Genomic DNA, 20,003 nt, shown 5'->3' with positions numbered 1-20,003 from the left:
GGCAAGCAGTGTGCAGTGAAATTAGTTTACCAACACAGAAGTGAACGAAGCCTTAGTGTTAGAAGTCTTAGTTTATGCTGGACAACCCCTTTAAGCCACATTGATTTCGTTTTTCCCTCACCACTTTCTAAAAGCTACAACTTATTTTTTGGTTATTATATAAGGGCTTATTTTTGGAAATAGTTGTAATTCATATTGGTACTGTTTAATTTTCTGTACTGGAAGCTGTAAAAATTCTGAATGGAAGGGAATTTTTTTTTTTTTTTTTTTTTTTTGGGGGGGGGGGGGAGTTCGTGCACAACTTTCTTAAAGACTTCATTTTTATGGCTTTCACAGTGGTAAAGATTACACATTACCTATATTCTGTGGGTCAGTACGATCACCAAATTTGTATAGTTTGTGTAAGAGTTTATACACCTTTACAGAAATTCCAAACTGAATACTGTAATTAAAAAAAAAAAAAAAAAAATTACCTGCCATTTCCATATTGTGACAAACTTTTTTTTGGACAGGGCAAGTTGATTTTAATTAACATTTTGCAAGTTATATTATACTTTGATCACTATTCAGTTTTTGGTTATGGCAGTTTAAAAGTGTGGATTTTTTTTTACCTCACTACATTTCATGAGATACATATTTTTATTGTTCAGACATTTTCAGACATAGGGATATCTAATTTGTTTATGTTAACTGATTATTTGTGTGTGTAGTTTAGGGAATATTGAGTGATTTAAACCTTTACAGATAAAAGATTTAAAAAAATGTTTTAATTAAAATATAAACACCCAAGGGGTCTCATCGCCCACATGTATTGTAGTATATTGTGAAATTCATCCATTTCTATTACATGCCATCTGTGGTGGTGGACACTGCAGTACATTGCCTGACACTGCAGTCATCTGGAAAGCTATTATGACTGCTCATAGTTATTTGGTTTCAAGACAGAGGGCAGGACTTGCCCCTCCTAGTTACATCACTCAAGGAGACTGGGAGAGTTAAATGGTCCCCACCGAGGGACAAAGTTCTTTGTTCCTGGCCAACATGTAGAACATATACCCTTGGACTTCTGATCCTGGAAGCCATGTGAGGAGACTGGCTCCCTTACTGACTTTAGCATGCACCCCTGAGGCCTAGGAGTCAGGCTTCAGTGAACCCGTTTTGGATCTGTTCCTTCTCTATCTTTTATTCCCATATTTTATGTACTGTATTGTAATTTTATCTTTATTTGCTGGTCATCCACGGATATGTATTTCAGTATATGTTAGTGGCTAGTACTGACCCACTCGGGTTAATATATAAAGCTCGTTTTGTATTATCCTATAAACCCAGGCACACTCATGGAGCGTAAGTGGAAAGTAAGAAGGGTGATCGCAGCTGTGCCAAGCAGCTTGGTAAGGCGATATCTTTCACAAAACCCTATAAATTAGGTATTGTCGTAATTGTACCGACCCATAGTATAAAGGTAATATGTTACTTGTGCTGTACGATGCATAGTGAAAATTTATAATCTAAAACTGACGATTTAAAAAAAAAAAAAAAAAGTAAAATCTCTACAGAAAGTTAATAAAATTTATTCAATAAGTGGTAGGCACCCAAAAATGGTGTCATTACAAAATACACACAAAAAAATAAAACACTTAAGACCAATTTTTATCACCTCCCTTCCCCTTAAAATATTGCTATCAAGTATTTCTGCCTTGATACTGACACTTTCTCATGGAAAATTGTAAAACCTTGCTCAAAATAAACTATATATAAAAAAAAAAATATATTGTTATCAAGTAGATAAGACATTCCCAAAAAGATAAAGTACTGTATATACACGAGTATAAGCGGACTTTTTCAGCACAGTTTTTATGCTGAAAAAGCCCCCCTTGGCTTATACTTGAGTCAGGGTCCACGGAGCACAGAAAACTGGAAGGATCTGCATAAATTAAATGAAGGGGGAAGTCCTTTAGTGCTACTGCTCTGTGATTGGCTTGTCATGTAAGGTCACGTGACTGATGTCGAAGATCCTATAGAAAATAGAATGTAATATCCGCAGATAAGTCAGTGGCCAGGATTCATTGTGCCTTATAGAAAATGTCTGTCATATGGAGGAAAGGAAGCTACAGTAAAGAGACAGTAAAGCACACAGGTACCTGCTGTGTCTATTACTATGCCTATTAATGTCAGGCATTTGGGGTTAGTAATTTAGTTTCAGTAACTCCATGTGCCTCACATGTCCCTCATATTAACCCGTGTGCCCCATATAAGGGTTACTAATCTGTGAGACACAAGGGCCTTAATTATGAAGATACCTCATTATTACCTCCATATGTCCCACATAACCCTTATGTGAGGCAAACAGGGGGTTAATGTGAGGGACATAATGAGGTTAACTGCTATTACTATGACACACATGGAGTTACTAGGCTGTAATGCACATGACCAGACTATCCCCACATGGCTTATACTCAAGTCAATAACGTTTCCCAGTTTTTTGTGGTAAAATTAGGGGCCTCTGCTTATATTCGGGTCAGCTTATACTCGAGTAAATACGGTATATCTGATCCTGCAAAAAAAAAAAGTCTGTGTGTAAGTGTCAAAATCAAGAATTTTTTTGTGCAAATTTTAGATGTTTTAAGGGGTTACATCGTAAACCATCAGTTTGGCATCACCTCAATGACAACTACCCACAATACGGGTGACATGTCCTTTTGACTGCACAGTATTACAGTCTTTGTTTTGACAGCATTTAAAGTCCACCCATTTTCAAATTTTTTCAAGCTTCCCAATATATCACATGGTACCATTACGTAGTATAATTTGTCCTGCAAAAACTTAGCCCTCATATGGTCAAAAAAGCTGCAACAGGAAGGATAAATCATTACAAAATCATTCATCATTTAAATTACTGAAGGTGAAACAAGTGGGATAAGGAAAGACAACTTATTAGGGGATGGACAGACAATATGAATTAAACTATAATAATTGTCGTGTCCCTTTTTGAGGCCATAGCCTTATTAACCAGCTGATCAGTGGTAGCTCATCCTCAATAAAAGCCATGAATTTGAACCAGGAATACCAGTTAAATGGAATGTCACCAGAACCCAGCCCTGCAGACATTGATTCAGATAACCTTAACCCTCCTTATGAATCAGAGCCTCCATTTCAGAGATTCTGTTTTTGTTATTCTATAAAGAAGTTCTTGAATGACAACAGTGATGCTCCGTTAATAGCACATCAGCAACAACCCTTGTTGCTCCCTTAACTTAATTTGCATAATGACAAACTGCAATCTCCAGAAAGAAACGGAACTCATTCACAAGAGAAGAACAACGTTTAATTCCGGTGACCCCCAACCTATCTGGGGGGGCTGGAACAATATACTGGGTTCTGGTGACACTCTGTATGGAGATATGCAGGGTTTCCCATTTCTTGTAGAGGATATAGATTTTATTCATACCATTTTGGGGACCATTTATATTGAGACAACGTTGGAATTTCATTTTTATTTACATTTTATCTATATTTTTGTAATTGTAATGTTATCCCCCCGCCACAATTTTTTTTTTAGCCCCTCCAATTCCCAAAGGGAGCTTGAACCTGTGATTATTAGATCACTTAAACTAGAATAATTTAGTGCAATTTAAGGTACAGGCAAGGCTCAACAGTAATCTAGCCATGACAAGTCTTCAAAAGGCAACCAGGGTGCTATAGCAACTACTGTGCGGTAACCCTAAGGGCTAGTTCACACGGGGCAAAGAGGCTGATTTTGACAGCGGATTTCGCTTCAAAATCTGCCCCTTTACAATAGTGGTCTATGTAGACTGCTCACTTTTTTTTTCTACTAGCAGAAAAAAAAGCAACATGACCTTTCTTCAGGCAGTTTCCACCTGAAGAAAGCAATAGAAGTGAATGGGAGGCGAAAAATGTGCATTTTTCCGGCCCATTCACTTTACAGAGGGGAAAACCGACTGGCGTTTTTTTGAAGCGGTTTTTACAAAAAAAGCTCCAAAAAAAGCTCCAAAAAGTACGGCCAGGTCCAAAAAAAAGCTTCATAATTAGGAAGCGTTTTTTTTCCCGGTGCCAAAATAAGCCCCACATAATTTACGTGTTAACTAAGCCTTAGACAAATCAAAGTATTCATTCCTGACATGCTGTAGTCTACTTAACCTCCTCATATGCAGACTATGGCATATGAGGGGTTAAGTCTCTGCCATCAGTTGTCTGATCACGGGCACTGCTGCCAGGTCTCTGATGTGTATAACTGTGTCAAAGTACCTGCTACACACCTGAGGCAGCACCATGTTTCAAAGGGCAGATGACGACAGCTGTATGACAGTCGTAAAGGTGTTCCTGGAGGCTGGGGGAAATTAAAAAAAAATAAAAAGTCCATGGCACTCATTGGTCCAACAGTATGCCGGCAGAAGTCCTAACTGCACATGACCACTGAGGCTGTACAGAAGCCCCAGGAAAGAGCCTGGGACATCGCATGAGAGGTACAAGTGGTCACATGTGGTGAGGACTTCGGCCACAGCTACCTTCCAAATAGTGGCGTTTGAAGCAAATTCCTCTTTTCCACCAAGGAGGTCTTATTTACAAATTCCCCAGAATTCCTAACAGAGCATGTAAAGTCTAATAAGTCTCCTGCATTGTGCCTCCTTAAATGCCCATTTTAGTATTATGGGTACTATGTTGTATTATGAGCAGATGGCAAATTAATATAAAAGTCGTTTTCTTTAGAATTTCAACTAAAGCAAGAATAGCAGAAGAGTGTTAAAAAGGGCTGGCATATGCCATCGAAGGGTTCAGTGATTTACTTCAACAGAGCAATACTGCTGCCCCTGGCACAGAAAATTGCTACAGCACAAGGAATAAGTGAAGAAAGCTGTGGGATAAGTCACCACAGCAGCCCATTATTCTCACACACTGGCGATCCCCCTACAGTCAGACATACACTGGAAATTACAGCATATCGAAGCAATAAATCATCTCTTTACAAGATTGTAGTACGGATAGGCCATCAGTAATGGTTTGGTGGGGTTAAACACCCAGATGCCTCTGCAATCAGCTGTACAAATTGCCTCTAGGCACAAGAAACTTTACAGGGAACAGCATCAGACGCTGCAGAGCCCCGATACTGTACTTCTGCTCATACTGAAGTGAACAGGCGCAAAGCTGCTGTTCTCTAGTATACACACAATCCTCTGTACAGTTTTGAATCCCCTATATGAAGCATGTGACTACACAACTCATCAGGTACATTCTCACATGCTGAGTAGAGATGAGCGAACAGTAAAATATTCGATATTTGTTATTAGTTTGAAATAGCCGCTCAATATTCGACTATTCAATCGAATCCTATTATAGTCTATGGGGGAAAAAATGCTTCGTTTCAGGGGAACCCACCATTTGACTCAGAAGGGTCACCAAGTCCAGTATGACACCTCAGCAAATGATGCCAACACCTCTGCAATGCAACTGGGACAGCAGGGGAAGCATGCCTGGGGGCATCTCGCAAACCCAAGTCACAGTTTTACCCCACCATCACAGTCTATCAACTACACACTTTCTACACTGAAAAAACCTATCAAAGTGGGAAAAATCCTGGAAACCTCCTTTCTTCCGCAATTGGATGGACAGAAACCCAAATTCAAGCTAAAGAAACATTACCAAGCACCCCTTTAAATCACGTTGCCCATGACAACCACAGATGGAATAGGCAATGGGAAATCCAACAGTACCCACCCTGAACTGTCATTGTGGATGTGTGTGTGATGTGGTAAAACCTTCCAAAATTCACTTTTATGGCCCTTAACGCAATCCCTTCAAAATTAAGTTAGAGGCCTTTAAGCTGAGCTACCAGCAGAGATTGAGGCCCTTTAGGTGACTTCAGCCTCTTACCAGCAGAGTTTTAGGCCCTTAGAGTGGGTAGAGCCTTGCACCAGAGTTTTTGGCCCTTGTAGTGAGTTGAGCCTCTAATCAGCAGAGTTGGGGGGAATCAGGGTGGATTGCGCCTAGTAGGAGCACAATTGTGCAACGCTGACGGTGGAGGAGAAATTGTACAGGGTGAGCAAACACATGAAACTTCATGTCGGGGTGTTTGACACCGATGGACATGAAAATGATGGGTCTATCCAGTGGCTGTTCATTTTTATCAGCATCAGCCGGTCAGCACTGTCATCCGTAATTATGCCACCGGCTGTGCTGAAGACCCTTTCCAAAAGCACGCTGGTGGCAGGGCAGGAAAGGACCTTCAATGCGTACAGCCACAAGTCCAACTTGGAGACCCAATAAGTATAGGGCGCAGAGGGATTGGAGGACACAGGGCTGGCGTCAGCCAGGTACTCCCGCAACATGCGCCTATACTTGTCCCTCCTGGTGACACTAGGCCCCTCAGTGGCAGTAATTTGGCCACAGGGTGCCATTAACGTGTCCCAGACCTTGAGAGTGTGCCCCTGCCGGGTGTGGACCGGATGACAGTTGTTCACCTGTTGGAGGAACTCTCCTGTGTGCCGCCAATGAGAGTTGATGGAAACATCCCCATCATATTCTGAACCAGTTGCTTGTGGCAATCACTGATTCCCCTCTACCGGAATAAAATTACAAAATTTTTATACCGGGGTCGAGGATTGCATTAAATTCAGTAGTCGTTGCTCTCCAGGATTTTGACAATGCGTTTGACAGTTGAAAAGCACTCCAACATGTATTCAGCCATGTGTGCCAGAGTGTTACTTGGCTGCCCCCACCGGAATGGTCACTCTCCATTTTCTCCTCTTCCTCCTGCATTTCGCCCCAACCGCGCTGCAGCAATGGGACGCAATGAACTTCCCCACTAGCCTACTGTGTGACAATGAGATCTGCCACTTCGTCATCCTCCTCCCTCAATATACGCTGTGAAGCAGACAGGAGTGTGCCCTGACTATCCTGCTGGGATGGTTGTGCTCCTATGCCAGACTCCTCAGCATCCAATGCGTTATCCCAGATGGCAATAAGGGATTCTCGCATCACACACAGGAGCGGGATTGTGACACTCACAAGTGCATCGTCACAGCTGACCCTCATGGTTGACTCCTCAAAGACATGCAATATCTCGCATAAGTCTGCCATCCATGGCCACTCATGGTGAGGAAACTGCGGGAGCTGACTGAGGAACCCTTGGGTTTTGGAGATGGTACTCCATCAAGGGTCTCTGCTGCTCACACACTCTGTTTAACATGTGGTACGTAGAGTTCCAGCATGTGAGGATGTTGCACATCAGCCGGTGTTCTGGCAGATGGTGGCATTGCTGGAGGCTTCGGAGACTAGCAGCGGCTACTGTAGACTTACGAAAGTGGGCGCACAAGCGCCGCACTTTCGCCAGTAGCTCGGGTACGTTTTTAAAAAACGTTGCACCACTAAACTGAACAAATGGGCCAGGCATGGAACGTGTTGGAGGTTGGCAAGCTCCAGAGCCGCTACCAGGTTGCAGCCGTTATCACACATGACCATGCCTGGGCCCAGGTGCAGCGGCAAAAACCATGTTGCCGTCTCATCGAGGAGGGCATCCCTCACCTCGGAGGCAGTGTGCTGTCTGTCCCCCAAGTTGATGAGCTTCAGCATGGCCTGCTGACGCCTCCCCACGCCAGTGCTGCAGCGTTTCCAGCAGGTAGCTGAGGTCGATGTGATGGCGGAGGAGGAGGAGGAGAGTGGTGCTTCAGAGCCCCTGCCAGGAATGTTGGGCAGGGAAATGAGGTAGACCACCCCAGACTGTGACCCGGGCCCAACCTCAACTACATTCACCTAGTGTGCAGTCAGTGAAATGTAGCGTCCCTGTCCGCATGCACTTGTCCACACGTCGGTGGTCAAGTGGACCTTTGTGCAAATCACAGAACTTAGGGCCCGCCTGATACGTGCTGGTGCAAAGCGTGGACAGCACAGCGGGAGAAGTAGTGACGACTAGGGATGGCATAGCGAGGTGCCGCACTTGTCATCAGATCACGGAAGGCCTGAGTTTCCACAAGCCGGAACGGCAACATCCCCTGGGCCAGGAGTTTGGAGATATGCGCACTTAAGGCTTGTGCATGGGGATGGGTAGCGCTGTATTTTTGCCTGTGCTCAAAAGTCTGGAAGATGGTGGGTTGCTGTTTAGAGGTGCATGAAGGTACAGGAAAAGGAGCTAAGGGAGGAGAAGGAGCTAAGGCAGGAGAAGGGGAGGATGAGGGAGAAGTCTCCAAAGTGGTGGAGGCACATGTGGAGATTTCCTGTCCAGGCCGTTTGTGTCCTCGTCGTCCACCACCTCCTCTTCCAATTCCTCTGACGGCTCCTCCTCCTCTTGCACACCACACATGGCAACAGGCTGCCCTGATGGCAACTGAGTCTCGTCACCACTGAGGGCCAATTGCTGGTCAACAACAACAGGAGATAACAGATGCTCCAGTGTTTGTGCATCAGGACACAGCAACTTATCTGTTACCTCTGGTGATTCAGGACGTGGTGGGACAGTGAATTGACCCAAAAACAGGGAGGTGGGATTAGGTTGCTGGGAAGATTGGGCATGTTGTGAGGAAGGAGGACCAGACTGTTGGGTAGGAGGAGGAGTTGAGGTAGAGGCTGACTGGCTGGTGGAGAATGTGCTGGAAGCATTGTCCGCCAGCCATTGTAAAACCTCTTCCTGGTGCTCGGGCCTGGTTAGGGTTGTACCCTGCACCCTACTTGTAATGTATGGACCTTCAGCTTTGTTTATATACAAATATTGTTGCGAATCTTCTTACTTATATATTAACTATTTATTTATTCAACTTTATGTATTTCTAGCTGAAATCTGGTTCGACGACTTTATATAAACACATGTCCCTATCCATCATTGCTTTGCTCTTTATTTTCATGGTTTATTGTTAATTCAACTGGATTTGTGTATATGATTATATTTATTATTCATATGTTTGATTTATTTATTATATTATCTATTGCACATTATCCGTTACTTACCTGGTTTTCCTGATGTCATTTTGTGTTCCATGTTTGCTTGTTAGCCATTCTGCTGAATCGATTTTAATAATTTTCAATAAATATATCATTTTATTAAGATCTGTATATGATTCTCTGTTTGGGCCAATTCTGTGGAAGTTTTCTGGTTAGGGTTGTACCCTGCACCCTGCTTAATGTGGCCATCAAGCCAGACACTGTGGGGAAGCACAATGCTTGCTGCCGCAGAGCAGTAGGCACAGTAGACGCTGTTGGTTGAGTGCAACCTTTCTCCAGATCTGCATTTCCACGCCCCTGTCCTCGTCCCCTTGCGCTAGCCTTATGCATTTTTTGATGTATACTAATGCCCTTTTTATGTCTATACACCCATGAGAAAAGCTGTTTGTCACATATATAGCAAGAAGTAACTGCTGTGGATTCCTGTTATTTTGTGGGGGACACCCCAGAGAAAAGCTGTTTGTAACTTATATAGCAGGAGGTAACTGCTCTGTATTCCCGCAAGTGTGTGTGTGTGTGTGTGTGTGTGTGTGTGTGTGTGTGTGTCACCCCAAAGAAAAGCTGGTTTGTACATATATAGCAAGAACTAACTAACTAACTGCTGTGCACGTATATGGCAACAAGCAACTGTTCTGTATCCCCGTTTTCCACCGTCTGTGGAAAGCTGGACTCTGTCCCTGCAGTGTATAGCTCTGAGAAGAGCTGTTCTTTGGTTTTTCCCTGCCTATCTTAAGCTAATTCCTATCTAGCCCTCAGCAGATGTTTCTCTCCCTATCTCTGACCGCAAAAATGGCGAATATGGCAGCAGCCGTTCTTATAAACGGGAGGTCACATGTTTTCGGCAGCCAAGTAGTTCCTGTCCCACATCCCCTGCGCAGTTATTGGTGCAAAAAACGCGCCAGGGAAGGTGGGAGGGGATACGAATTTTTACTGCGTATGCCACATGGTATTCGATTGGGAACGAATACCTCGAGCGGCCTGATATTCGATCGATTACCTATTCGGTCAAACAGTGTTCGCTCATCTCTAATGCCGAGCATCTGTACTATGTTAGCAGGTAGCCAACTACCACCCAGCAAAACTATATGCATTTTCAGGTGAATAGCATCCACAGCTTCCATAGGCAAGACTATATGAAAGCACTTATTTCTTTTGTAAGGGTCGTGCAGCCAATACACACCAAAAATGCCATGACAGTTCACAGTAAGAACATTCACACAGCAGAATTTGGCACAGATTAGGAAAGGATTTTGCCTTGTCAAATTCCACACTGAATCTGCATTCCATTGTTTTTAGTTGGGGCAGAGACTGAAGCAGGATGCTTGGGAAAAAAAAAAAAGTCCTAATCGATCTTGCTGTAGATTCTGTGGCACAGGACTGATCAGCCCGATTCATAATATGGCATTAATCAGCAAGTGAAAGCCAAGATAGAAAGCCAGAGCCAAAAAAATGAATCCGAGCTGAAAGCTTGCCTCAGTTCCTCTTAAAGGGGCTCTATCAGCAAAATTATGCTAATAGAGCACCACATATGCATGAATAGCCTTTAAAAAAAGCTATTCTGGCACCGCTAAAGTTATATTAAACTACCCCCCTACCCGTTTTAAAATAAATCCCTAAAAAAGAATATGTTAAACTTATTTATCGTGCACGGTGGGCGAGCATTCAGGGTCAGACGTCATCTTTTGCCACACCTCCTCTTCCAGTCATGTCTTCGGGTCCCGTCTTCCTCCAGCGCTCGCGAACTGCCATTGATAAAAAAAAAAAAATGGCGCAGGTGCATGCGCAGTAGCAGCAGTAGTAGTAGCAGCATGCATGCATGCATCCGCGCCATTTTTTTATCAATGGCAGTTCGCCAGCGCCGGAGGAAGACAGAACCCGAAGACATCGCTGGAAGAGGAGGCGTGGCTGAAGATGACGTCGCAAAGAGGGGGCAGATTATGGTGCGGAATCCACCCCCTCACAATGGTCTATGAACCAAGCAGCAACATGACCTTTCTTAAGGCGGTTTCCACCTTAGGAAGTCAATACAAGTAAATGGTAGGCAGAAACCACATAGCAGTTTTTTGCCAAAAAATGCGACACTGTTTTTGGCAAAAACTGCGACACGATTTTTAAGGTCCATTCACTGTTTGGGAGGGAAAAACAGTCTGGCATTTTTTGAGACTTTTTTTTTTAACCAAAAAACGCTCCAAAAAATGCCCGTGTCCAAAAACTGCTTCAGGAATAATTCCTGAAGCATTTTTTTTCAGGACCAAATTACGCCACACGGTTTTCACGTGTAAATTAACCCTTAGAATGCAAGTCAATTGTATCAAATGCTTATCTAGAGTCATAGCAACCAAAATATACCACTAAAATGGGACCAAATAACGCCAAAGTGACCAAGACATACATTCAAATAGTGTGACCACCATGGAATAAAACAGAGGAATTAAATTTATAACATATACAGAAATAAAGGAATATAATATAAATCCACAAAAGTGATCTGTACGGACAAGTAAATCCAGTGACGAATTTTATCAGTCATCTCCAATATTATGTCATGATGTTATCTCAGGTACTCCCAATACTTTACCCATATTGCCACAATCAGGAACTGTATGCACTGTTCATTTCATTATAGCCCACTCGCCTCTGCCCGTGACTTTATCCACCTATATTCAGCAAATTGCTGCCATCAATTGTTTGCCTGCTCTGGCGTTTCGGCAGCTCTAAAGCTCTCCTGTTGCTGAACTTGTTCCTCACACCGTGCCTGTGATTTTTCCGACATCTCAGCAACTTGCTGGGAAGCCATATAATGAGCGTGTTGTTAGTGATGATAATCCACCTGATCCGGCATTTCGGCAGCTGTCAAACTGGCCTGCTGCTAAATTCGTTCCTCGTGCTGTGCCCGTGACTGTTATGGCATCTCAGCAGCTTGCTGGGACGCCATATAATGAGTGTGTTGTTAGCGTTGACGATCCCCGTTAGCTCTGCTTGAGGAGAACTCTGTGACTTCTAGCTATAGTGAACCCTGACTTCATAGCTGTACTTTTAGAATTTTGCGAGAAATTAGATTTTCTTTTTCCCGGCATGTTTAAAAGTAGCAAACTGCCAATTTGGATTAAAGGTGTTTTACTATCCAGTGTATTAGCATGTTGCCTGGAGCAGATCAGATAATATGCAGATGCATGTACAGAATGGACTGAGGGTTTACACAAAGATAACAGACCTGGCTTTATCAGAACCTGAGATAAGCTGCAGCAAGAGCAATGTAATATAGTACTTGAACATAAATTCATAACAGTTGTGAAGCCATGTCATTTACCAGAATAAAAAGAAGCCTATGTTTTAATCGAGGTTACATACTATGTGCCAAATTTCATTCAAATCCGTTCATTCGTTTTTGCGTGATTGAGGTACAAACACTCAAACTTTAACATTCATAATATTAGTAGGATAGGATTGATTGAACTAACTGATGTGTGAATAACGCCTTAGGCTACATGTAAACAAAAAAATAAAACAGGCATTAAGACAGATGAAAATGACAGTTTTTAAAGTACATTTTCCATAAATTTTCATCAGTTTTCTGGTCTTGTGAACTCTTACTGTCATTATGCAGTTTTTAACACTAGGCTCACACTAGTGTTCATTTCCACATGGGGATCCGAAAGACAGAGACCCTGTTGGCTCAAAAAGTAGTTATCCGCAGTAACCCGCTAATCCCACAGACTGTTATGGGGTCTGCCGAGTTTCCACTGAAACTGGTAGAGAAAAATCCTCCTTGCAGAAAGTTTCTCTCCACCAATTTTAAGTGGAATCTGCAGCAGAGCCTCCTAGACTCCAACACCAATGTGAATAAAGTTTAAGCGTCATTTACATAGACAAACCTATTTGCCCGAATCCACTGAAACTGACATTAAAGGGGTTCTATCACTGAGAAAAGTCTTTTTTAGCTAAGCACATACTTGCATAGCCTTTAAAAATGTTATTACACACATACCTCTTGCATATCTCCATATATCCAACTTTTGAAGAACAGAAAGAGGGACAAAACCCACTTTTAAGTTGACTCCGCCCATTCTCAGTCATTTTTCATGTGCTCCCCCCCCCACACACACACAGTATAATCCTCCTACAGTCACGTGTACATTACATGTCCCCACATTGTAATGTCCCCTCCAATTGCCCCACAGTATTAAGTCCCTCTACTGGTGCCCCAGTTTAACCTGGGGGAAACCAGAGGGGACATGAAACTGGAGCAGCTGGAGGGGACATTAACAGTGGGGGTAGTTGGAGGGGGCAATAAATTAATGGCAGGTGAAGTGGGACATTAATAATAAATAAATTTTATTTATATAGCGCCAACATATTCCGCAGCGCTGTACAATTTGTAGGGTTCAAATACAGACAAAGATACATTACAAAGAAAATCATTTCACATACTGGGACTGAGGACCCTGCTCGCAAGAGCTTACAATCTATGAGGTAGAAGGGGTGACAAGAAGTAGCAGGGGCGGTATTGCTTATGCAGAGGTCAGACACTTTTGTAATAGAGGTGACTGTCATTACATAAACATAAGACTTAAGCATCTTAATAAGTAAAACACCTCAGGGCAGAGCGGGCCATGGGGGAAGCTGTGCGGGACAGGAGCTTAAAATCGTGAATGTCCTGCGGAAATCGGGACGGTTGGGAGGTATGCTTTTGTATGTAAATCACCTCAGTTTTACAATGAGCCAGTTTTTATCCATATGCTAATCAGACTCCACCGTGCACTCCAAAAGTGTCTGAGTACCGTCTGCTATTCTGTGTGTGAGAGCAGAGAGATGAGTCAGCAGCAGCCTCTCTGCTCTGCACATGCAATAGGGTCCATATTATTAGCCTGCCAATTTTTTTTTTAGGTATTAGAACCAATAAACCAGTAATTCAGCAACCAGAATAAAAATTATTAATAAAACATGTCTTTAATGAAAAATATTTAAAAAATGTACAAGATGCATGAAATCAGGAAAAAACAAAAACACGCACTTACACCATGACGCAACACGACGATGGACGCACAAAAAGCCGTCTTTTATTAATTATTTTTATTCTGGTTGCTGAATTACTTGTTTTTTTTGGTTTTAAGCTTAGATTGACCTATATCGGGAGGTCTATAGTTTTTCGTGCACCAGAATAAGGTATATGTTTTTACATTGGAGCTTGTAATATCCATACAGGCTGTGGAAGACTTATTTGTTTATGAATTTTTTAGGTAGGTCATTACACAGATTTCATATGAACAATCCAATCAAGAACTGAACAGCCAGATCAGTGCTCCGTATTTAAGTTGGTTTTATATCTGTACCAGAATTACTGTTGCAGAAACCACCGAAAAGCAGTGAAAAGTCGCACATTGAGAAATACTCTCTCCCCCGCTTTGTTTGAAAATGGCAGACACCATTATAGTCAATCGGTTCCACCACTGTAAGTGTATGGTCCAACGGTGGACCTGAACAATGGAGACAACGCTAGTATGAACTTAGTGCAAGCTAGACAAAGCCAAAAGACACCAATAATACCAAAATCTGTCATGTCTGGCCAAAAGCCAGCTGAAAATATCCAGCATAACCAATCTGTTTTCGACAGCCACACAACAAGACTGCTGGCTGTTTGTTAGCATATCAGCCAACTAAAAGGTGTATGACCAAGTTTTGGGGTTGTTTTGGGGGGGGGGGGTCCTAGCCTGCAGGGAAACTGATGCCACAATGGAAGCCCCAAGTGCCCGTGTGGTATTCAAGACTGCGTCTCAGACCCGCAAGAAGCAGAACAGAAAAATACTGCAAATTAGTAGTGTTCTTAATCTGCCTGTTTGACATGTTTAATCTGGCTCATGCAGTTTTCTGCGACAACTTATGCACTAGGTACAGGCTACAAAAAAAACTGCACCATACTGGAGGGAAACTAACATTGATGCCAAGTACACACTGGTGTTTGGGCAATTCATCCACGATTCCCACTTAAAATCAGTGGACAGAAGAGTTCTGCAGGACTCTGCCAGTTTCAGTATAAAGTTGGCAGAAACCCAGTGGATCCCATTATAGTCTATGTGATCTGCCGGTTTCCACATGTAACTCTTTTTAAGCTGATAGGGTTTGCAGCTTTCGGGTCCCCAAGTGGACCTGAAGGACAGAAACCCAAACACTACTATGAACCTAGCCTGAAGTAGCATGGCATGCAGAGGTCACAATAATGCCTGTACTGGAGTCGGAAAATTACAAAAGCATTTTTACACATTTAAAACACCCAAGATCCAGTGTGCAGCAGTTCTGGCCCAGATCAGTGTCTGTAGGGAGCAGAGCTTCTGCATGCAGTACTACACTTTAATTCAATGGCAGTAAGCAGGTTAAGTTAACATATGACCTCCATATAATGGCAGATGACAATACTACAAATATGGCACCTGGTTTCACTGTTTTACACAGCAGGAATACAAGAGTAATGCTAATCAGTGTCTTTTTATAAATTATAATCATGGGCATTACATACTGCTAAAGCTGGCCATAGCTTATCTGAAATAAATATTTATTAATTGTTCATATAGAACTGTTCTAAATACAAGCTACAAAAACAATTGTCCCAAGGAATGTTCGTTATACAAATCAAATTATCGTTATCATATGAGCACTTGTCCAAACCATTGGATCTCTGGCCGGCCCATGAAAAACATGCCCACAGTATACAGATTATCCACAGGTCTGTCAGTCTAGCACATACATACACTATTACAACCAACAGACGGAAAAAAAAAATCCAAGACAATGGTTAGGTTTGTGAACAAACGACCATCTGTCAAATTTACCAAAATCTGCTGCTTTAGTTGTCTAAAGTGTGATGTGTATGGACGGCTATAGACCCTCAGATTCCTCCGCCAAGCACAGATCTATTGCAGTCTACTGGACTGTCTGAGTGGCTAATAAGAAAAAAAAATTTGAAAAATTTTAAAAAGTAAACAAAGTAAATATAAATATCCCTGCGTTAAGTTGCAAGAGTTAGAATATAGTGACTAAAAATAATTGAGCAAGTTTTGAATAACCTATAAAGAACATGTCATTTTTTGCCACACAATGAACACTGTAAAAACAAAAACTTAAAGGGATCCTATCATTCAAACTAATTTTTCTCTCACTAACACTTCAGAATAGCCTTAAGAAAGGCTATTCTCCTACCTTTCGTTGTGTTCTTCAGGCAGCCATTCGCTTGAAATCCCGGTTTATGTCGATATGCAAATGAGTTCTCTCGCAGCACTGGGGGTGGGCCCCAGCACTCAAACAGCACTGGGGGCGTCCCCAATGCTGAGAGAAAACTCTCTCCAGCGCAGCCTCCATCTTCTTAAGGAATGTCCTCTTCACGCGTCTTCTTCCGGCGCAGGCTTCAGACTTCTTGGCCTCGAGCCTAAGGCAAAGCTGACTGCGCATGCCCCCCGGCCATAAGAAAATGGCTGCTTATACAGTATTGTAGACAACAAAGGTCAGTGAAGAATAGCCTTTCTTAAGGCTATTCCGACGTGTCAACAAGAAAAAAAAATTTGAGTTTGAATGATAGGATCCCTTTAAATTCACCATATACATGGAAGATACTTATAATAATTGTCTTCCCTGCTGAAATAGCCTCTTCGCATAATATGCCTACATATTTATTTCCATTACTGCAAACCTCACACTCCTACAAGGCTAAAAAATATTCAAACACATTAAGAAGAGTATTTTTACTCTTCTAGAAAAATAAAAAAAATGTAGTGCAACTTTGAGTATTTGTGAACATTATCTAATTGCTGTGGAGCTCTTTAATATTCAAAGAGGATTTATCAGATACATGATATATGACATACATTTAATTTCCACTGTGCCCTGGGCAATCCATCTACTCATATAGAAGATATTGCCCTGGAAGGTTACATTCAAATTAGCTCTAATTCTCCAAGTGGGCTGTAACCATTTCCTAATGCTCTTATTTTTAGAGCACCATTAATTCCACAGTGCTATACATTCAAGTGGTTGCAGACAAAACAATACACAAAGCAAGCACAATTGGTATCGAGGGCCCTGTGGCAATTTAAAATTAAAAAAAGTAGGCTAAGGCCCCACGTTGCAGAAACAAACACTGCAGAAGCACACCATGCTTCAGCAATTTTTTTGCTGCATTTTTCTCTCCCTATTAAACCTCAGAGTATAGTAGCACTCTTGGTTCACTCTTGGTTTTTCAGACAAGCCTATCAAAATTTCTAACGTAAACCCTTAACCCTCCTCTGTCCCCACATGATATGTCATCTCATGCTAACTTTATAGGTCCAAGCTCCATCCACATGTTAAAGGACACGACTGTAGATGGCTCATAAAGTCTTATGTTTATGTAATGACAGTCACCTCTATTACAAAAGTGTCTGACCTCTGCATAAGCAATGCCGCCCCTGCTACCTCTTGTGTCACCCCCTCTACCTCATAGATTGTAAGCTCTTGCGAGCAGGGTCCTCAGTCCCATTGTGTGAAATTACTTTCTTTGTAATGTATCTTTCTGTCTGTATTTGAACCGTACAAATTGTACAGCGCTGCGGAATATGTTGGCGATATATAAATAAAATTTATTATTATTATTGGTTCAAACAAATCCGCTGCGCAAGTTTACGCAACATATTGCAACCAAACAGAAGAAAAAGCACTTCCACTGTCATTTAAAAATCTTCTTAAAAGGGCTCTATCATTGGGAAAAGTCATCTTTAATTAAGCACATACACGCATAGCTTTTAGAAATGCAATTTCACACCTACCTTTTGTATGTAAATTGCTTTTGAATAAGTCTGTTTTTATTCATATGCTAATTAGCTTCCAGCCAGCACAGGAAGTTCCCAGTAGCACTCCTCTTTCCTATTGTTTCCTATCTGTGTTTGCAAACAGGAAGCAGGAAGTCAGCAGCAGCAGCCTGTGCTGAACACATACATAGGAAACAACAGAGGGTGCACGATCAGACTTCCGGGGGGCACAGAGAGGCTAATTAGCATATGAATAAAAACAAGCTCATTCAAAAACCACTGAGGCGATTTACATACAAAAGGTAGGTGTGGAATAGACTTTCTAAAGGCTATGCAAGGATGTGCTTATCTAAAAATGACTTTTCCCAATGATAGAGCCCCTTTAAACAGCAGCATTATGGCAGGCAAATGCTGGAAAGGTAAAGGCGACAACTATTTCACGTGATACACATGCTTCCAAAGGGACACACTATAAAAAAAAAAAAAAAAAAAAAGTGAAAAGGCCTGTGAGAGGGGAGGAAAGATTTTCTCCGTACTGTGGTTGAGTGAGCAGGAGGAGACTACTAGATAAACTTTGGATAGCAGAGACTTTTGGGCCAGTGATATTTCAGTGTCACCAGCGCAACAAAGGTACTAAAAGCATGGGAGTTAGTATTTTGTGACCAGCTCCATACACACGACTGTACATTTTCAGTATGCTAGCCATGTTTTTCCCCAGCTAGCACACAAAGGGCTCGTTCACACGGGGCAAGAGGTGGCGGATTTAGGCGCTGAATCCACATCAGAATCCGCCCCCTCACAATAGAGGTCTATGTAGACAGCTATCTTCCTTTTTTCCATGAGCAGTATGTTCCCACTCACGGAAGAAAGCAGCAAGCTGCCCTTTCTTCAGGCGTATTCCGCGGCTGATTCAGCCACAGCATCCACCTCGCGACAGCACGCTCTGGACTAAGCCCATTCATTTGGGCCTACTCTGGAGCGGGAAGCTGCGACTGTCTGAAGCCACGGCAGGCATAATTTTGATCCTATTCTGACACAGCTTCCCACGTCAAAATCAGGACCAAAATACGCCCCACCTTGCCCCGTGTGAACTAGGCCAAACCCATCATATTGTACTGAACTCCCCTAAAGGAAAGCCATTTCACAGGAAGTACTGAGGACCTTAAATAAGTTTTCTCTCAATTATCATAGATTGTAAGCCTTTGTGGACAGGGCACTCCATACCCTGTACCAGTTGGTGACTATTAGTATTGTATTTATTTTGTATACCACAGGTAACCCCTCAAATGTACAGCACCATGGAATTAATGGTGCTATATAAATCATCCCTTCACTCATCACATGTAAAACAGCACTATTCTGCACATAAAAATATTATGAACGTATATAATAATAAACATTATGAACAGGAAGATTTTACTAGCTACTGTAGGAGTGCCATTTTTCTTTACTTGTTTATATGGTGTACAAGAACACATCATGTGTTATCAGGGGGCTTGAACCAGAAAAGATTAATTCTACATGTTAACTTGTACAATCATTTTGCTCTACTACTCACTGCCCCACCCACAAATAAGAAAATGGAGATGTTCGTAACGGATTAAAGCACATTTGTCAATCGCATCGGAACCACAACTCAAACGGAGTTTCAGTGGAAGCAAGACAGAAGAAATCTCCATGCTTTCCAATGTATTAGAAGACCGTATAGAGAATGCGCCGAGTGTTTACAGACACAGCCATACCTTCGCTCCATGGGACGGTAAAATGTCTAATGCAAAAATCCTTAAAAGGCGAGAGTAGAGAACCACAGCATTGCGAGAATTGCCGAATTGCAGTGTCAATCTAGAAGCGACCACACCAGGGGTCTAAAAACCGCAATCACTGCACTATATAGGACGAGTAGGTCAACGTGTACAATTATATTAAGCTATTACAAAGACGTGTTCACAAGCTGCATAGTCTTGAATGTTAAAAAAAAAAAAAAATTACCCTTGAGCCAAATGCTTATTGCGTCATAATCATATTCGTTCGTCTCTCATAGTAATCGAGCGGCCTGCACCGCAGAATATTTCATGTATGATAAGGTCTGTGTGCCCGTGTTGCTATAAGGACACGTTCCCTTAATCTACACTGACTGAATCAATGTTGATATTTATTTCCGACTTGAGTCATGTAATAAGCAACCTTTCGCCCAAAAGAACAGAGTATGGGGGGGGGGGGGGGGCACGGCACATCTGCAGCAACAAGGTGCGGGGATCCTCCTGATCTTCCCCCCTCCCC

The 20,003-nt window shown here is 42.3% G+C and overlaps 1 protein-coding gene across 11 annotated transcripts in view; it reads right to left on the bottom strand.

Moving 5' to 3' along the window:
• Nucleotides 1–20,003, bottom strand: part of RBFOX2 (RNA binding fox-1 homolog 2) — a 279,365-nt gene that overhangs the window by 188,330 nt on the left and 71,032 nt on the right. The window lies entirely within an intron of this gene.

Source organism: Leptodactylus fuscus, chromosome 9, assembly GCF_031893055.1.
Source record: "Leptodactylus fuscus isolate aLepFus1 chromosome 9, aLepFus1.hap2, whole genome shotgun sequence".
Lineage (NCBI taxonomy): Eukaryota > Metazoa > Chordata > Amphibia > Anura > Leptodactylidae > Leptodactylus > Leptodactylus fuscus.
Note: the sequence above shows the minus strand (reverse complement) of the source record. Positions and strands in the feature narration are given on the sequence as shown.